A 16,890-nucleotide genomic window follows, 5' to 3' on the forward strand; every position below is an offset into this window, starting at 1 on the left:
AAGTGCTGAAAAGGAATATGCCCTATGAGTGCTGCAATCTGTCTAAACATAATTTCTGACAAGAATGTAAAATTGTACTAAATTATACTAAATTGAACTGAATTATACTAAAATGAACTGAACTGTACTAAATTGTACTAAATTATGCTAAATTGAACTAAATTATATTAGATTGTACTAAATTATACGATACTGAACTGAATTATACTACAATGCTATTGAGATTTTAATTCAGAAGACCTTTACACTTACCTAGTAGGACCGCTCCTTTGGCCTAAGCGATGAGAGCGGCCGCCTCGGATGAGGGAGGTTGCAGGTTCGAAACCTTAACAAAGACTGATAAAAATGGTACTAAAAGGTGTCTCGCTTAGCGCTCAGCATTAAAAGGTTAGTGTTAGGACTGGTCGAGCTGGTGTCATGCTACATGTCTGCGGCATGATGTCCCAGTGCTAGATATCACTATAAATTTACACTGCAGACATTGTAGCGATATGACTGATACATTGTTAAAGCTATGTTAAAAATCCAAATAAAACACACACACACACACACACACACACACACACACACACATTTACCTAGCATACTTCTCATTTATGGTATTATATTTTTTTTTCCTTTTCTGAAGTTAAAATAGAAATAACCAGCATTTTATTGACAATGTGCCCATTCTATACGCTCTTAGAGTTGCTTTGGGAATTGTGTTGCCATTCAAATCACAAATTCTTAGATATCAATAGAAAATATTGGACATAAGACTGAGAAGAAAAGAAATAGAAACAACTAGTTCATATTTTGTATAAGGGTCGAGGAACAAAGATGTCAACGGAATAAAACAAACAGTGACTGAATGTTACTTCATATAAGTTATGTGTCTAAAACAAACGGTGTCATTTGTGATTTTTATTTGTCACTAAATCAAATTCAAACAAAAAACTACAAACGATCGATCTACATCAATCCCCAAATCGTATATCGTTGACGGCAAGGATATTACTTCCAGTCTATCTGACACATACTGGAAGGAAAAACGATGTATGAAATAGATATTGAAAATGACGATGTAGTGTGTGTGTGTGTGTGTGTGTGCGCGCTTTTGATTTATAACGTAGCTTTAACATATTTCTAAAATGTCCCACCTAGTCACATTATCCTGACATCAAGCCGACCAGTCCTATTACTAACCTCTAAATGCTGAGCGCCAAGCGAGGCAGCTGCTAATACCATTTTTATAAGTCTTTGGTATGACTCGGCTGGGGTTGGGATGCATATGGGATATTGAATATTTTGACAATAAAGGTGATAAAAAGTGTAGCTGGTGCTAGCATGATCAAATGTGTGCATGGCAAATCTCTCAGGCCACACACGTGTAGCGTATGAAACCACTACAACTGCTCATTACGATCAAAGTGATATTACCAACAAAAAAAGCAACAGAGATTGACAAATTTGAAATGGCGTTGTTGATCCGAATATAACCAATACAAATAATAATTTAAGAATCATAACTGGAAAAATATAAAATTATAAATTTTGCAAAGGTACATAATTCAACATTAATTTTAAAATTGCACGCCATTTAAAGGATTCAGTGGATTTGCTGTTGGGATACATTCAAAGAAATCCATAGTCTACTCCAGTCTATGATGATAAGTTTTAAAAAAAATATTTACAAGTCAATACCTGCATTCCATCGATACTAAAAGAAAAAATATAATTGATTTTAAACACGATGCAATCTTCTCCTACTTTATACATTAATATTCTAACTTTGTGACCTCGTCCTTAAAACCCCGCCAGCTTGTGCACCTGAAAGGATACTAATTCCTACATATGCTCTAAAGGAAAGCGGCATTATAGCTGCCCTCCCCGTCATATACGGTCTCATATACGACCTGCACACCGCAATCAATATGTTAAAGGCAAGTGATGATATGACATTAATAAAAAGCATTTAAATTATCAAAGTAAGAGATCGCTCACATACGAAATCGTTGGAACCAATAGTATACTAGTATTCAGTAAAATAATTGTAAGATTCACTCTCATTGGTTGTTTCGCGAAATGCTGCGGGATGCTGAATCTTTAGTACTGAAGAGTACAAAATGTACAAAAGTCATGGCGGGCAAGATGTTTAGTATTTTTCGTAGACCTAGTAATTCACCTAGACTGCTTTGTTTTAAAGCCGAAACTGTTATACAAGAGACTTTAAATGCATCGAGGTAGGTAGATTTATATTATAATTATAGTATTCGCATATCCTCCCGTTTGTTTGTAAGCACTCTTCCATTTCTGATTTTTATAATAGTCTATTTCAGTCGTAGCCTCGTCCTACATGTAAGACCTCGACACTGATATTTATGTTGTGGGCATCATATCACTAAAACAAAAATAACATGTGCTATGTCTTACATTGTAGGACTAAGTAGAAGCCGTGCCATCTACGTCCAATATGTGCAATGTTTTGTTCTAATATTTCAAGAACAATTTGAACAAATAAATAGAAGGAATTCTTGTATACACGTGTTCAAAGAGATGTAAATCCCAAATTTATGGAATTACAGAGTTTCAAAGACAGTAATTTCAATCACAACAGTGCTTGAAAACAAGCTGGCCCAAGCAAAACTGGCGACCATGTTGCTAAAGAAGCTCCCTTTTGATTAAAAAAAGTCAGCAGTGTTGGAGACCCACCTGGAGGCAATCAGTTTAGAATTCATAAATCAGTGAATGCAATGGCTAAGTTTTGTGCGTTTTTGATATATTTTATTCTTTCTGTTTTTCAGATCAGTAGGGTGGTACAATCAAAGGGTATGGTGTGAGAATACTTTAGTAGTTCATAACCAATCAGCAGCATTACAGGCAGTCATTTGTATAATGTAATGCGCAGGTCAGGGTTATTGTTGCTTACAATTTACTCTTTAAATTATTTATTTATTATTATATAGTACATTTAATATTTACAGGAAAATTTAGTCTCAGGTTCTGCTCCGTTTTGAGAGAGCATGCCACTAGCTTCCCATGGGTCCGTGGTTTTTCCCAGTGGTTTTCCAGGTTCTTCCTCCACAGATATATTTACTGTTGTGTAGCATGAAAAATGGCCTTAAGGTAATCATAACAGTGTAAGACATCAACCCTGATATTTATGTTTTGGGGATTTAGGTTTTACTGATTAAATAACGGTATGTGTAGTGAGTTCCAATGTTGGCTAACATCAGAACAAGAAGTCAAATTGTCAGGAATATCTCACACTCTTGGCAGCCTGTCTCCACATTTTTCTACAAATTAAAGTAATAAAGTTTATCAGACTTTACTAACTCTGATGTCTTTTTTCTAATTAATACAAATTCTCACATAAGAAATGTTTTCAAGTTCGTTGGCCTACATTTCAGTTGGCAGTAATGCAATGGAAGTCAGAAATGCCAAAATTGGTTAAAAGGATGAGAAGTATCTTGAATCAAATGAAGCTATCTAAGCACTTTCTTAAGTATTAATATATTTTTTATGCATTTAATTAGCTAAGTATACTTCAACTTTATCTGATTTCAGCATTCCCAAAATGAAGTACATACTGTACGTACAGCAAGAGTAGTATATGCCTAAATACTGTGTTATCAACGCATTGAACAATTTGTCTCCAAAACATTAGTCAGTTTGATTGTGTAAAATATAAAAATTCACTGCTTATCTATAAATCTGCAGTAGCATGGAATAAATTGATACAAGTTGTACTCTTTAGATTAACCAGCCATGCTGTAAGAGTAGAGTGTATGACTCAAATTTGTATGAAGTTGTTCTGGTGGCAAAATTAAATTATTTTTGTATTTTCAGCACTGTATACCTCTATTTTGCTTGAGACGACCTGTCAGAGAAACCACCTGGTGTCACAGCAGATAGGTAAATACCACACCCAGACAGGAATACAGAGCTGAAACCACAATGACCACAAACCGTAGTAGGAGGTATAGCGTGACCACTCTTTTTATTGTATGGATAATGACTCATTAGAATTTTATTTTACATGTATCAGTTAGTTGCTATCATGGGTAAAAAGTTGATTGCATAATCATTGACCTAGTAGTAAACTGAATACCCAGTTGTTTCCAACCTATCAATTTTGGCCATTATTTCTTTTTAATTTTGGTTACAATTATTCACAATGCTACTTTTAACCGATGTGATGATAGAAATTTTGTGATTTAGGGTTTTGTTAGCTTAGCCACCAATGTTTTGTTTTCATTATTTGAAAATATATTTGAAAATTTCTGAGAACATAAAAGTTACTTTAAGATCTTTTAAACCCCACATTACCCATCCATTGATAATTGTTAAGTTTGGAAACAATTTATTATCCAGTGGTTGTTTTTTATCTTTAGATTCATTACAAAGCAGATACAGAGATGCTTCCAGGGCATCAATCACGCAAAATTTGTATGAATTTCCCAAATATTGATGCACAGGAACTCCAACAATTTAAAGTCACTCATAGGAAAATGTACTCTGCACTGTAAACAATTTTTATTTAAAGTGCTTTGGGTAAGTCACACCAGTAGAGGTATCGTCGTGTTTTTTGCAACATAAGTCTTTTTTCAGGTAGGCAACTGTTTACATCTGGATTCTTCAACTTGACATATATGGTTCTTAAACTAGATTTTATTGGCATATTGTGCCCTGTAGTAAGCATTATGTCATAGTATAAGCCATGTAAAAAGGAAGTTTTACAAGTGCATGTTAAAAATACAGCCTACCTAGAAAAAACAAAAAGGCTAATTCCCTGCTTGGTTCATTTTCTTTTGTTCTTCAAATACTGGCCGCTGACACTGATGAAGACAGTGATTTCTGTTATTATGAAATATATCTGATTATTGGAGCTGGGAAAGTTTTAATGGAGATACCAGTGACTGATTGGTGTTAAATACATGTCCGATGTACTCTGAATGGACAAAATAGTTTTTCCAGTCCACCCCCCACCCCCACCAGACCCCCGCGAGCAGTAAATCAAAATTTAATGTAAAGCAGACATGATACAAAACCTAATTAAATTACATACAATTTAAAATTAGAGTGCACTTTTCATTTCTTTTCTCAAACAATTTAGCCCTGCTGGATCATGTGCTTCAAAACTATACAGCCTTTAAGGGTTAAGATCTGTTGAATAAATAAAACTAACACATGATAATAAGAAGTACAGTTATTTATTTGGTCAAAACACCTTTGTCGGAGCAAGCAAGCTATGGCATTTATGGACCTAAAACCCTAATACAGCATTGAAGAACAGATAAGAAATCTGTCAGTAGTGTGTGTGTGTGATTTGGATTTTTAATGTAGCTTTAAAAAAAAAAGTCATATTGCTATGATGCCTGCAGTGTGGCTGTTTATAGTGATGGCTAGCAATTGGGCATCATGCTGCAGACATGTAACATAATGTCCTAGCCAGTCACATTAACCTGACACCAGGCCAGCCAGTCCTAAAAATAACATCTTAATGTTGAGCGCCAAGTGAGGCAGCTGTTAGTACCATTTTTGCAAGAATTTGGTATGACTCAGCCGAAGTTCTAACCTGCGACCTCCCACATCCATGGTGATGCTATAACCACTTAGGCCAGCCAGAGCAGTCTAATCATAGTATTCAGTAAAGTACTAATTTGAGAAAGTGAAACTTTGGCACAGCTTAAGTTTGTTAAAAATTCAGTTTTGGAGCAGAAGTATCAAAAAGATAAAAGATAATACCTTTGAGCACTAGGAAATTGTACTTAACCACCATAAAGAACAATTGGCTGTCTGTATGCTTCTATAGACATCATACTACGGAAGGAAGGTTCTCAGAGAGGAGTTTCAAAACACAAGTTATCTGGCCAAAATAAGGAGTTAATCAATTGGTAATTAAATATTAAGCATAATCATTGTCAGAAATGGAAAATCACATATTCTGAGAGCTACATAAAAAATGGAATATGTGTTATTTTGAAAAATTATCTTTGTTCCTTTAAATATTTATAATTTTAACAGATGAATTTCCCTAAAATTATAAAATCAATGTACCATTAAAAGATTTGTTGTGAATAATTAGATATTTACTACGTGGAGTAACTTAGTCTTTAAACATGCCACAATTTGTATGCAACATGTCATTTTCAGTTAAACAGCTTATTTCTTTTTCATTTTTCAGTTACTTTGTTTCAAACAGTGATAAAATTGATATAGTGAAGGTATCGTTTTTACTACATTTTCAAATGCAAATGTCATCATTGCTTGAATATACGTTATGTATAAAGACTGGCATTCTCAAATTTTTTTTTTACCTATAGACTATAATGAATGATTAGTTTTATTGTAGAGAATATAGAATATAATTTTATTTTTTTGGCATTATCAGATTTGATATGAGGACTTTTAATTTTTATTTGAGATCCCACTAACTTGTTGTGGTTCCTGTTCAGATAGAAGTTACATTATGATGAAGTAAACAATATTTTCCCAAATTTGAATTAAGAATATGCGATTTCATCGTGACTTTTAATTTTAAAAAAAGCTGTCAACATTGCATGAGGTTTTTTTACTTATTGATTATGGAATTTTGTATTGTTACAGGAGGCATAACCTTTAATGAGATTTTAAAAATAATTTTGAGTTAAGAATATCAGAGTATTATTATCTTTATTGTTAAGACTCTTTTTCTTCATAATGGGTGTATGATTTTTATTTTAAGTCGTATGCTTTTACTGAATTGTATATTGATTGGGTTTTAACAGCCATTTAACACATTCCATATTATATGGACCATTTTGCAAGAGAGGATAAGGAGGAATCTGGGACTCCCTTATTTTTAATAAACATTTTCTATAATAAAATGAAGTTAATAACAGTATATTTGTCATATACTAGGTTGGAATTAAGAAGGTATATTAAGATATACTGTTTTAAAAGAAGAACCAAATTTTAATGCCTTATAGTCTCATGTAGCATATAATAATAATAATAATGAAATAATGAGGACTTTGTATAGCACCTAATCTTTAGAAGCTCTAAGCACTTTACAACATCAGACAACACCTATAAGATAAGAAAACATATATAATGATATGATTACAAAACAAATGCTATGAAATTAGAAAACATAACAAACATGCTGAGAATATTTAAGGTAGGAAACATTAGGTCTTTAAGTTTGTTCTTGCAGTCGAAATAAGTGAGTTTTTAGAGCACTCTTGAATGGGATCACTGTGTCTGTGTGTCTGAGTTCAGTGGGCAATTCATAACATGTTGCTGGGTCCTGGTATGCAAAAGAACGATGTCCATATGACTTTGTTTTCATAGTGGCAATAATGAGTATATGATTGTCAGAAGAGGAGCGTAAGTATCTTGCTGGTGTGCACATATGGGTGAGGTCGGATTGGTATGTTGGACTATAGTCCGACAGTGAAACGTTGCACAGAGAACAAATTTTGTGTTTGATTCTGGATGGAATGGATAGCCAGTGTAGGGTACAGAGCAGCAGGGAGGTGTGCTCTGATCGTGGTACTCTAAGTATGATCCGAGCAGCTGTGTTTTGAAATTTCTGGAGTAGATACTGAGATGAACCAGACAGAATTGATTTACAATAGTCCAGTCTTGAAAGTACTAATGAACACACAAGTGGCATCAGCTGAAAGATATTTGAGAATGGAGCTGATGCATATCAGCTCAAGAGATACATCCTTGCATATGTTCATGACATGTTGGTGCAGTGTGAGAGTACTGTCCAGAGTAACACCTAGGTTTCGTACTGATTGTGTGAAATTAATGTTGGTGTTGCTGATACTTATTGTTTGAGGTAAAGGATGTGAATGAGAAAGTCTTTTTGTTGTGATTAGAATGGCCTCAGTTTTATCATCATTCATCTGCAGCTTGTTACATGTCATCCATGATTTCACAACTTAAATGCACCTCTCTACACCTTGGATGATAGCATCAACTTCAGTTGGATGGCTAAATTTGTATATTTGGGTGTCATCAACATAAAATTGGTGAGACACTGGATGATGATCTATGACACTTGAGAGCGGCTGAGTGTATAGAATGAAGAGAACAGGTCCAAGAACAGACCCCTGTGGAACACCACAACATAGATCAACTGGGCTGGAGTGTATTCCATTTGCAGATACAATTTGTGTCCTGTTGACCAAGTAGGACTTGAACCACAGTAAGGATGTATCATGAATGTCAAATACATGCTGAAGACAGTGAAGTAATATATCATGGTCTGTTGTGTCAATTGCTGCAGACAAATCAAGGAGGGTGAGGACTGTAATCTTTCCGCTATCCCAAGCAGATAGAATGTCATTAACTACTTTTAGAAGAGTAATTTCAGTACTGTGGCAAGGACGATAAGCAGTACATTACTAAAAAGACTATTTGAATTCAGATGAGATGCAAGCTGGGGTAGAACAAGCTCTTCTAAGATTTTTATATCAATTTGAGATTACAAACTGGTGGTAGTACCTTAAATCGTTATGGTCTAGTGTTGGTTTCTTCAGCAGAGGCTTTACAATGGCAGTTTTGAAAAACGAATCTTTTGCTTCATCTCAAGTTAATATCAGACATTACTTGTTTTCATTGATATTTGTGTTATGAATCATTCATGCTGTGGGCTAATACAAGATGTAATATTTGTTCTGGCAAACCATAATACCTGCAGAAGGAACAAAAATTGGGACTTGCTATTTCTGTGTCTCCACCTATTGAAATAATAACTTGCTACAATCACTTGAACTTATTTCCCTAGCTACTAGTGAATCTTTGTATTTCTGAAGAAACAAAAAATGCCAGAATATGTAACTATATTTTGACTAATCTGACCTTTATTCATCTTCGTTGTGACTTAAACTAGGCTTGAAACAATCATATCTTGCATAAATTCAAATATTTAAAAGCCATTTTCACCCATTAAACACATCAACTTGACAACAACAAAATATGGTTCACTTATTTTTATGTAGGATAATCAAAGACATCATTTCAAGCCCTTTCGGCTTGATGCATACATTTTTTTTCATTCTATTGAGAGTTATTGTTTGCCAATAATATCCTACACATTATGATTTTTGTAGTAGTGTGAAATTTATAATTTTATTGGTGAACTTAAAGCCTGGTTTGACAAATCTCCAATTAATAACGAAATACAACATTCACCCAGTGAGGCAAATACTAAATTTTTTATTTGACTAGAATAAAGTTTTACTCTACCAGTTATGATACAAATATAAAAATTAACGTTAATGACCTGAAATCAGTCATATGAAAGATTGTTAATGGAATATATTATATTACCCTTCTGACAATTTAGACCAGTCTACTCACCATCTTGTAAACATTTATTAGTACCAAAGAGTGAAAACTTGTACGAGTTTGATAAAAACAAATGGAAAACAAACTTAGTGTAGAATGTATGAACTTTTAATGAATAAAGTGGGCAGTGTTCTTGACATTAGAAGCAATTATCAGCAGTGTTGCACTTTGAGGGAGGCCTGTGACACCCTCCCATCTCAAACAGGCAATGTCCCCCATATATTGATAATTTTAGGGACCAGAGATACATAAAATACCCCCCCCACCCCCCGAAAGCCCAACCAGTATGCAACACTTGGTCAGCACTGACTCTAAATTCATCTTGTCATAGAGTGGTTTGACAATCTCGACACCAGATATTTTTAACTCCCATTTATAAAAAGTTGGATTGTTTAATTTTAAGCCCCAAAAAGGTAAAGACCAAAAAACTTGCCAGTAGCTTCCCATGGGTCGGTGGTTCTTGTCAGGTTCTTCTTCACCAGTTATACTGGATACTATGTATAACCTATTGTGTGCTGAAAAATGGCATTAAACCCCACAACAGCAACAACAATGACTTTGATTCATCTGATACTACAGTGTTGGCATTCATCATGACATTATTGCAAGCTTGTTGATTTTTAAACCTGTACAATAATGCAATTCTCAAAATGAATAGGAGATAACTTTGCCAAACAGATTATTAAGAAATTCATCTGAACAATGTCAGAGTCTAAAATATCTCCCATTGCTGTAAACAATATGATTATGCCAGGCTGGATCAGGTCCAGTGGTGCAGAAATGGGATTGTTCCAAAATTTCCTTCAGGCCTCAACTTCTTTGCAAGGGCACCAAAGCTAAACTGTGTGTGTCTATTCACTCCAAGTGTGCATACTACCTAATAAACATGTGCAAGAATAAAATGATGGTCAAATTTAAAGTGACAAGTGACTGTACATTTGTGTGTGTATGTTTCTTTTTAAGCAGGAGTGGATGCACGCCAGACACACACACACACACACCCTTCTGGCTATGTTGATGCAAAGTGTTTATAATGCAAAACTCTGCAAAAACATATTGGACAAAGTACAGTTGTTCACATGCAAGTGATATGGGTTCCATTATTGAGTAGTGGAACAAGTTTGCTAACATTCTCTATGGAAAACTAACTTGCTGTCTTCAAGGCATGTCATGTATTTGCATCAATACCTATTAATTTGTCTTGCAGTGTTTTACATATAACTGAATAGTTTGTAAACAAATCTTCCTATTTGCATTATTTGTTATTTACAGTAATTTAGTGAAATCATGACAGTTAAATTAGCCTTAATGTTCTAGTGTCTTATATCCATAAATTTTGTTGAAGTTTTTCATACCAAAACAGTTTGATTATTCCAGTTTTAGCTTGACAAAAGTCTTAAGGTAGTGTATGAAATCATTTTTTTTATCTTTATTGGCTTTGATTTCATTTTACCGATTATAATCTCATTATAGGTTTCACGGCTAGTAAAAGCTGTGAGCTTGTTTCAGAAGATCATGTTTTGTCTTTCTTATTACAGATTGTTGTACTGAATAAACTGGAAACTTCCCATGATAATGACCAGATGAAGTCAATAAAGTGATGCAGATAACTAACCAATTATAGTAAATGCAAATAGATCTAATTATGTTACTAAAATAGGTATGATAATAAATGTAAGACTGAATAAAATGCCAATAGAATCTGGTTGATATACTGTACCTACTCAAAGATACAAAGAGCAGTCAGCAAGGAACAGTGATCTGAATATTGCAGATGCTGTAAACATTAACAAAATGTTCGGTATTTATGTGAATTTTTTAATCAGCTGGTCTGATTATAATCTTCAAGTATTGGATCAGTTTGTCTGGCCATCCATCTCTTCATCTGCAACTACATTTCATCTTAATCCATGGGTAGAAATTGAAACTGTATGAAAATGATATACAATATAGTGATTCTTGACCAAACTGTATATATAAATATACTGAGTTTTACATGGCTAGTATGAAAGTAATTCTATTTCAGTTTGTAAAGTAATTTATTACTTGTCTTTTCTTCCTTACAGCAATTTTTAAGTTTCATAAATGTTTTATACAATTTTTACGCTCAGCTTGTTACATAATCCCTGTTGGCACAATCACCCCACCCCCACAGGTAAAAATAAGGTTAGCAATTGGATTTGCATACATAGATGACATTTTGGATTGTCCTGCCAGTATCGCAGTGTTTTAAATGTTTAAAATGTTCATCAAATATTACATTGTATCTGTTTTTCAGTGGGGCTATCATGTTTATTAAACACATCTCTTTGTTCTTGTTATTTCTATTCCATCTTATGATTATTTAAATGTAAACTTTGTCTAGCTAAGACTTTAATATGAACAATATAATATTTTTAAAAAAAATTATATTTCTAAAAATTTTGTAATTAAGCTTTTCTTTTGCATTATATTTTTTCATATAATGTATGCAATAGTAGATTGCAAATATGCAATTTTTACCTTTTATAGGCTTCTTTATAACATAATAAATACATGCTGTCCCAATTTTGTTACACTTATTTTATCCTTCAGATGTGTTGATTGTATTTCACTGTATGCAAGAAACAATCTTCTTGTTTTATCTTTGCAGCCTGAGTGAGTAAAGAATGTATTATTGGGGGCTGTCCATTTAGTACATGCGCATGGAGGGTGGATGTGGATGTGTCTACTGATGATGTATGTACACAGCTTATTTCTTTGGTGCAGCAAGAGATTCTACATCGGTGGTATATCTGTGTTATTAAACACATTAATATTATTAATCCTTGATCATTTCTGAGTATTAAATATGGGCCATTCTTTAGGATTCTGGGTGTGTGTGCATCAAGCATATGTACACAGGGGTGAGATGTAAAAAAGCATGTATGGGGGGGGGGGGCAAGCTTGCCAGATTTTTGTGTATGTATTAAATGGATGGCCACTTGACAGTTAAAGTGGTATACTATCTAATTTAGTGTGTTTCCTTTGTCAGTTTTAGGTCCATTGCCCAGTGGATCTTGTGATCTGTACTCTGACCAGTGAAAGCATGTGAATTTGCTAAAGTCACCCAAATTGTGTAGGTATTTCTCATATGGGTCTCCAGATTTGATTGTGCTTTATAAAGTTATGAAACATAAGAAAGATGGAAGAGAAGAGAATGAAATTACCACTTTTAGCTTGCAAATACTGACATTTGCATATATGATTAGCAGCATATTTTATACCCAGATATTAATGTGAAATTCTATGCTAAATCATAATATTGTAAAATTATCACAGTTTTTGAGTTGCTTTAAAATCAACTTAATTTTCAAGAAAAAGTAAGTGAATAATTGATATCATGTATGTGTATTTCTAGCATGTAATATTTTCCTCATTTTATTTTCCCTCACGAAATTCTCTAAAATGTTCTATTTGTTAAAATTATGCTCAGTTTAGTTTTTATGACAGTTTGGAAATCATGTATTTCTATGTTTATCTGGTAAAAATGGAAAACCCTGTCCATCATTCATCTGCTAAACAACCAGACAAATGAAAACAAAACATAGCACACTGCATCCATGCAGAGTTTAAAAATTTTAAGGATAACACCAAATCTGTCAAAAAGTATACATACTTAAATTCAACATATGAAACTTTGAACAACTTCTTTTAACAAATCACTGAATATATTTTCATACATTTATCAGAAAGCTTCAAGGCATTATGCTGATCCACTCTCCTTATATCACGATTTTTACTCCACAAAGAAAAATTGGTAAGCAACTCTCTCACAAACATCTGTGCAACAAAAATTTCACATTAAGCACAAGTGTATTAAGTACTTTATAAATTTTTCAAATGAATTTGATTAATCGTCAGATTTGGCCATCAGTACTCAAAGGGATAATCTTTAAAATTACTTAAAATGGCGGGGATCTTTGCATAAGATCTAGCTTTGAGGGACTTCCCATAATAGATTTCAGCATAATACAAGTTTGTTTGTAGGAATGATGTCATCCATTTATAATAGTGGTTGATGACATTTCCCTGTTAGTGTCTGTTTTATTCTGTAGTAAAATCCACATGAGATGGAACAAATTACAGAATTATCACATGAATTATTTCTCACTTTTTTCAGAACCTCTTTTGAGAAGATCCTAGATACTTTGACAAGTGAACAGTGCTGCAGTAACCAGTTTCCAAGAAGGAAATAATTGTGAACAATATGGACAGAAAAGAGCATCATACATGATTTCATACAGATGTTCACCTGAAATAAGTTTTGCAGTCCTCGCTGATTGACATGTGTAAAAAATACTACAATTTATTTCATTTGAGCATTAATATATAATGAGATCAAAACAAAGCAGCATCACATTGTTACATCTTAAATGTTGCCAGCATGACAGTCTCGTTGGAGCATCAGTGGTTATTCTGTTGGTTATTTGCAGCATAATTGACGATAGAAGCCAAATGATCCTTTGGAGTGATAACTACCCATTGTGTATTTAATGACAAGCTTAAGCTCATAAGCTTCTGATGAGATAATATTGGACATGATTACAGCAGATTGTACACCATTTTAAATGTTTTGAGACATCAACTATCATTCTTCAATAAATGTTTCATTTTGAGAAAGTTAAGTCTCTATTGTGTTTTTGTCTCACTTGCTCACACTATTGAAAATAACATGATTAATTGTTATTGTGCATTAGCTGAAAGATGAGAAAAAAATTCTGTAATGGAACAACATCCTGCTTTCTGTTACCATTTTTTTAATTTTTTTGTTCCACCTTAAGCCAGACATTCAGTAAAGTTAAGCTTGTATGCTTCTCTGATTCAGAAAGAAATGTTTCTGTGAGAATCACACAGAATTTACCTCTCTCCTAGTGTCTGCTATTAAAGGTCATGGTGATTTTTATTATGTTTTTGTCAGCAATATAAAATTTTAATTCAATACATAATTCCCCCAAAAGTGTTTCTCAGAGGTTTTAGAATAATGTATTTTTTGTGGTAGTAACTTGTAACATTATAACCATTTATTGTAATAATAGTCAATTTTAGTGACCTAAATGTCACTGACTACTAGAGCAATGGTCATAAGGTTCATACTAGGGTTATCCTGCCATTTTAGTGTCGCTCACTAGTCTGGTTTCATGGTAGGGTTATCCTACCATTTTAGTGTCGCTATCTAGTCTGGGTTCATGTTAGGGTTGGCTTACCATTTTAGTGTCGCTCACTAGTCATGGTAGGGTTATCAAACCATTTTAGTTTCGCTATCTAGTCTGGGTTCATGTTAGGGTTGGCTTACCATTTTAGTGTTGCTCACTAGTCATGGTTCATGGTAGGGTTATCAAGCCATTTTAGTGTCGCTCACTAGTCATGGTTAATGGTTGGGTTATTCTACCATTTTAGTGTCGCTCACTAATTGGGTTTCATGTTAGGGTTATCTTACTATTTTAGTGTGGCTCACTAGTCTGGGTTCATGTTAGGGTTATCTTACCATTTTATTGTCTTTAGTGTCCCACACTAATCAGGGTTCATGTTAGGATCATAGGAATATCAAACAGTACTCTGCTTCCTTACATTAAGAAGGTAACCATGACAGCATGGGTACCTCATTGACATTTTAGTTATAAATATTGATTGATTCATTGATTGAAAGAAGCAAGTGTAAAGATGTAGTCATTCAAAAGTCATAAAAGATTATACACTCAACAAATGCTGTAAATATGGTTCAAGTGCAACAACCCACTTATAAATGTGTAAAAGGTCTTGATGGTTTCATGGGAGCAAGTAGTGAGTTATCATTACTACCTAGGTGCCACCACTGCTACTGGTCAATTAATCAGATTACGTCTATACTTTACCTTCAGTAGATAAACAAATTACTTCCTAGATTGAATTTTGAGGTTAAAATTTCTATAAATGTCAGGTACTTCTATGGCACTGAGAGCGGTGAACAAAATTTAATCCCCAGACATCTATGTACATATGACTTACACAATGAGTTTTCTTTACAAAACCATCTGAAGACGCAGCCAGAAATGGAAAATGGAAACTCTTAGGAAGCTACAAGTCCATGTGGCTGTACTGAATTTCCAAAGTCCTCCATGTAGCTCTGTACAGTGACTGTTGCCTGATATTTGTGACAACATTTGATGTTTTTGCTAACTTAGCGCTATCTGATTTGACCTTGCCTTACATGTTCACCCGAACACTTCATAGCTTGAATCATGAGGTTAAATGTTCTTCAGTTATGCCAGGTATGTGTTATTGTGTGCCTATTTTGTAAGAAATGAGAGAAAAATAAGTAGGCAAATAATAATTGAACTAATGATACTTTTAGCCAAAACATCTACAATTTTAACAATGAAGTAATTTGTTAAATACTGGATCAATATTTTTATTTGTCTATGATTGCTAGTATAATGTGTACATCCATATATAAAAAATTTGTAAATGCATAGTTGGGGAGAAAATAAATTCAATCCCTTCCATGTAACATGTTCAGCTGGCATAACTTTTAAGTCCAAATGAATTATACATGACACATTGACACCAAAGAGTAAACTGTTCATGAAGGAATTATCCTACATGTGATCCATTTTTAAAGAATTTCTACTTATGCTTCATTAATGATGTCATGTAATGTGCTAAGAAACACGTTTTAATTTACAAGCCTTTCAACCAGATTGTCTTCCTGAAATCCTCACATTTCTTGAACTTAATTCTTGTCAGCTGGATAATCATTAATAGACCAAATTTTGATTCCATGATCAATACCTAAACATACTTTGGAGCATACATTGAGATATAAGTGTACATCAATTGCTGGACTGGTAACAATGGAGCTGCCTATACATTTTCAAATAGCTGACCACTATTTCTCATTTTATTTATATCAACAACTCAAAAAATATAAATGATATTGCTTCTATGTCACTTAGACTGTAAAAAGTATTTCAGTGAGTAGTGTTTTCGCTACATGTTATTATCTGCCATTTAATACTATATCTATAACGTACTGGTAAGTCTTACGATTATTGGCAATAGGATGCAAACAGTAATTTGATATAAAAAAATTGCATCACAGATCAGAAGAATCTTCATGAAATGAATATGAGGATTCAGATTAATTAATCATATGCTGTCCCACAATGGATCTTCCCTATCGGTAATCATATGCTGTCACACAAGGATCTTCCCTATTGGTAATCATATGCTGTCACGCAACTGTCCCACAATGATCTTCCCTATTGGTAATCATATTCTGTCCCACAAGGGATCTTCCCTATTGGTAATCATATGCTGTCCCACAAGGATCTTCTCTATTGGTAATCATATTCTGTCCCACAAGGATCTTCCCTATTGGTAATCATGCTGTCACACAAGGATCTTCCCTATTGGTAATCATATGATGTCACACAAGGATCTTCCCTATTGGCAATCATATGCTGTCCCACAACTGTCCCACAATGATCTTCCCTATTGGTAATCATATGATGTCCCACAAGGGATCTTCCCTATTGGTAATCATATGCTGTCCCAGTACTGTCCCAC

The 16,890-nt window shown here is 33.9% G+C and overlaps 1 long non-coding RNA gene across 4 annotated transcripts; it reads left to right on the top strand.

Annotated features, from left to right (window-relative positions):
• Positions 1-1,992: 1,992 nt before the first annotated feature.
• Positions 1,993-13,965, top strand: LOC149797458 (uncharacterized). 4 transcript variants are annotated; one of them, XR_016421823.1, is made up of 7 exons: positions 1,993-2,222; positions 2,964-3,105; positions 3,829-3,959; positions 10,863-10,947; positions 11,957-12,092; positions 12,338-12,421; positions 13,466-13,965. It is a non-coding gene; the product is annotated as an uncharacterized LOC149797458 (long non-coding RNA). The 4 variants fall into 4 exon arrangements; XR_016421825.1 differs by lacking the exon at positions 11,957-12,092; XR_016421822.1 differs by lacking the exons at positions 12,338-12,421; positions 13,466-13,965 and having other exon boundaries at positions 11,957-12,321.
• Positions 13,966-16,890: the final 2,925 nt, after the last annotated feature.

This window comes from Sinohyriopsis cumingii, chromosome 6 (genome assembly GCF_028554795.1).
Source record: "Sinohyriopsis cumingii isolate HCF-2022 chromosome 6, ASM2855479v2, whole genome shotgun sequence".
In the NCBI taxonomy this organism is placed as follows: domain Eukaryota; kingdom Metazoa; phylum Mollusca; class Bivalvia; order Unionida; family Unionidae; genus Sinohyriopsis; species Sinohyriopsis cumingii.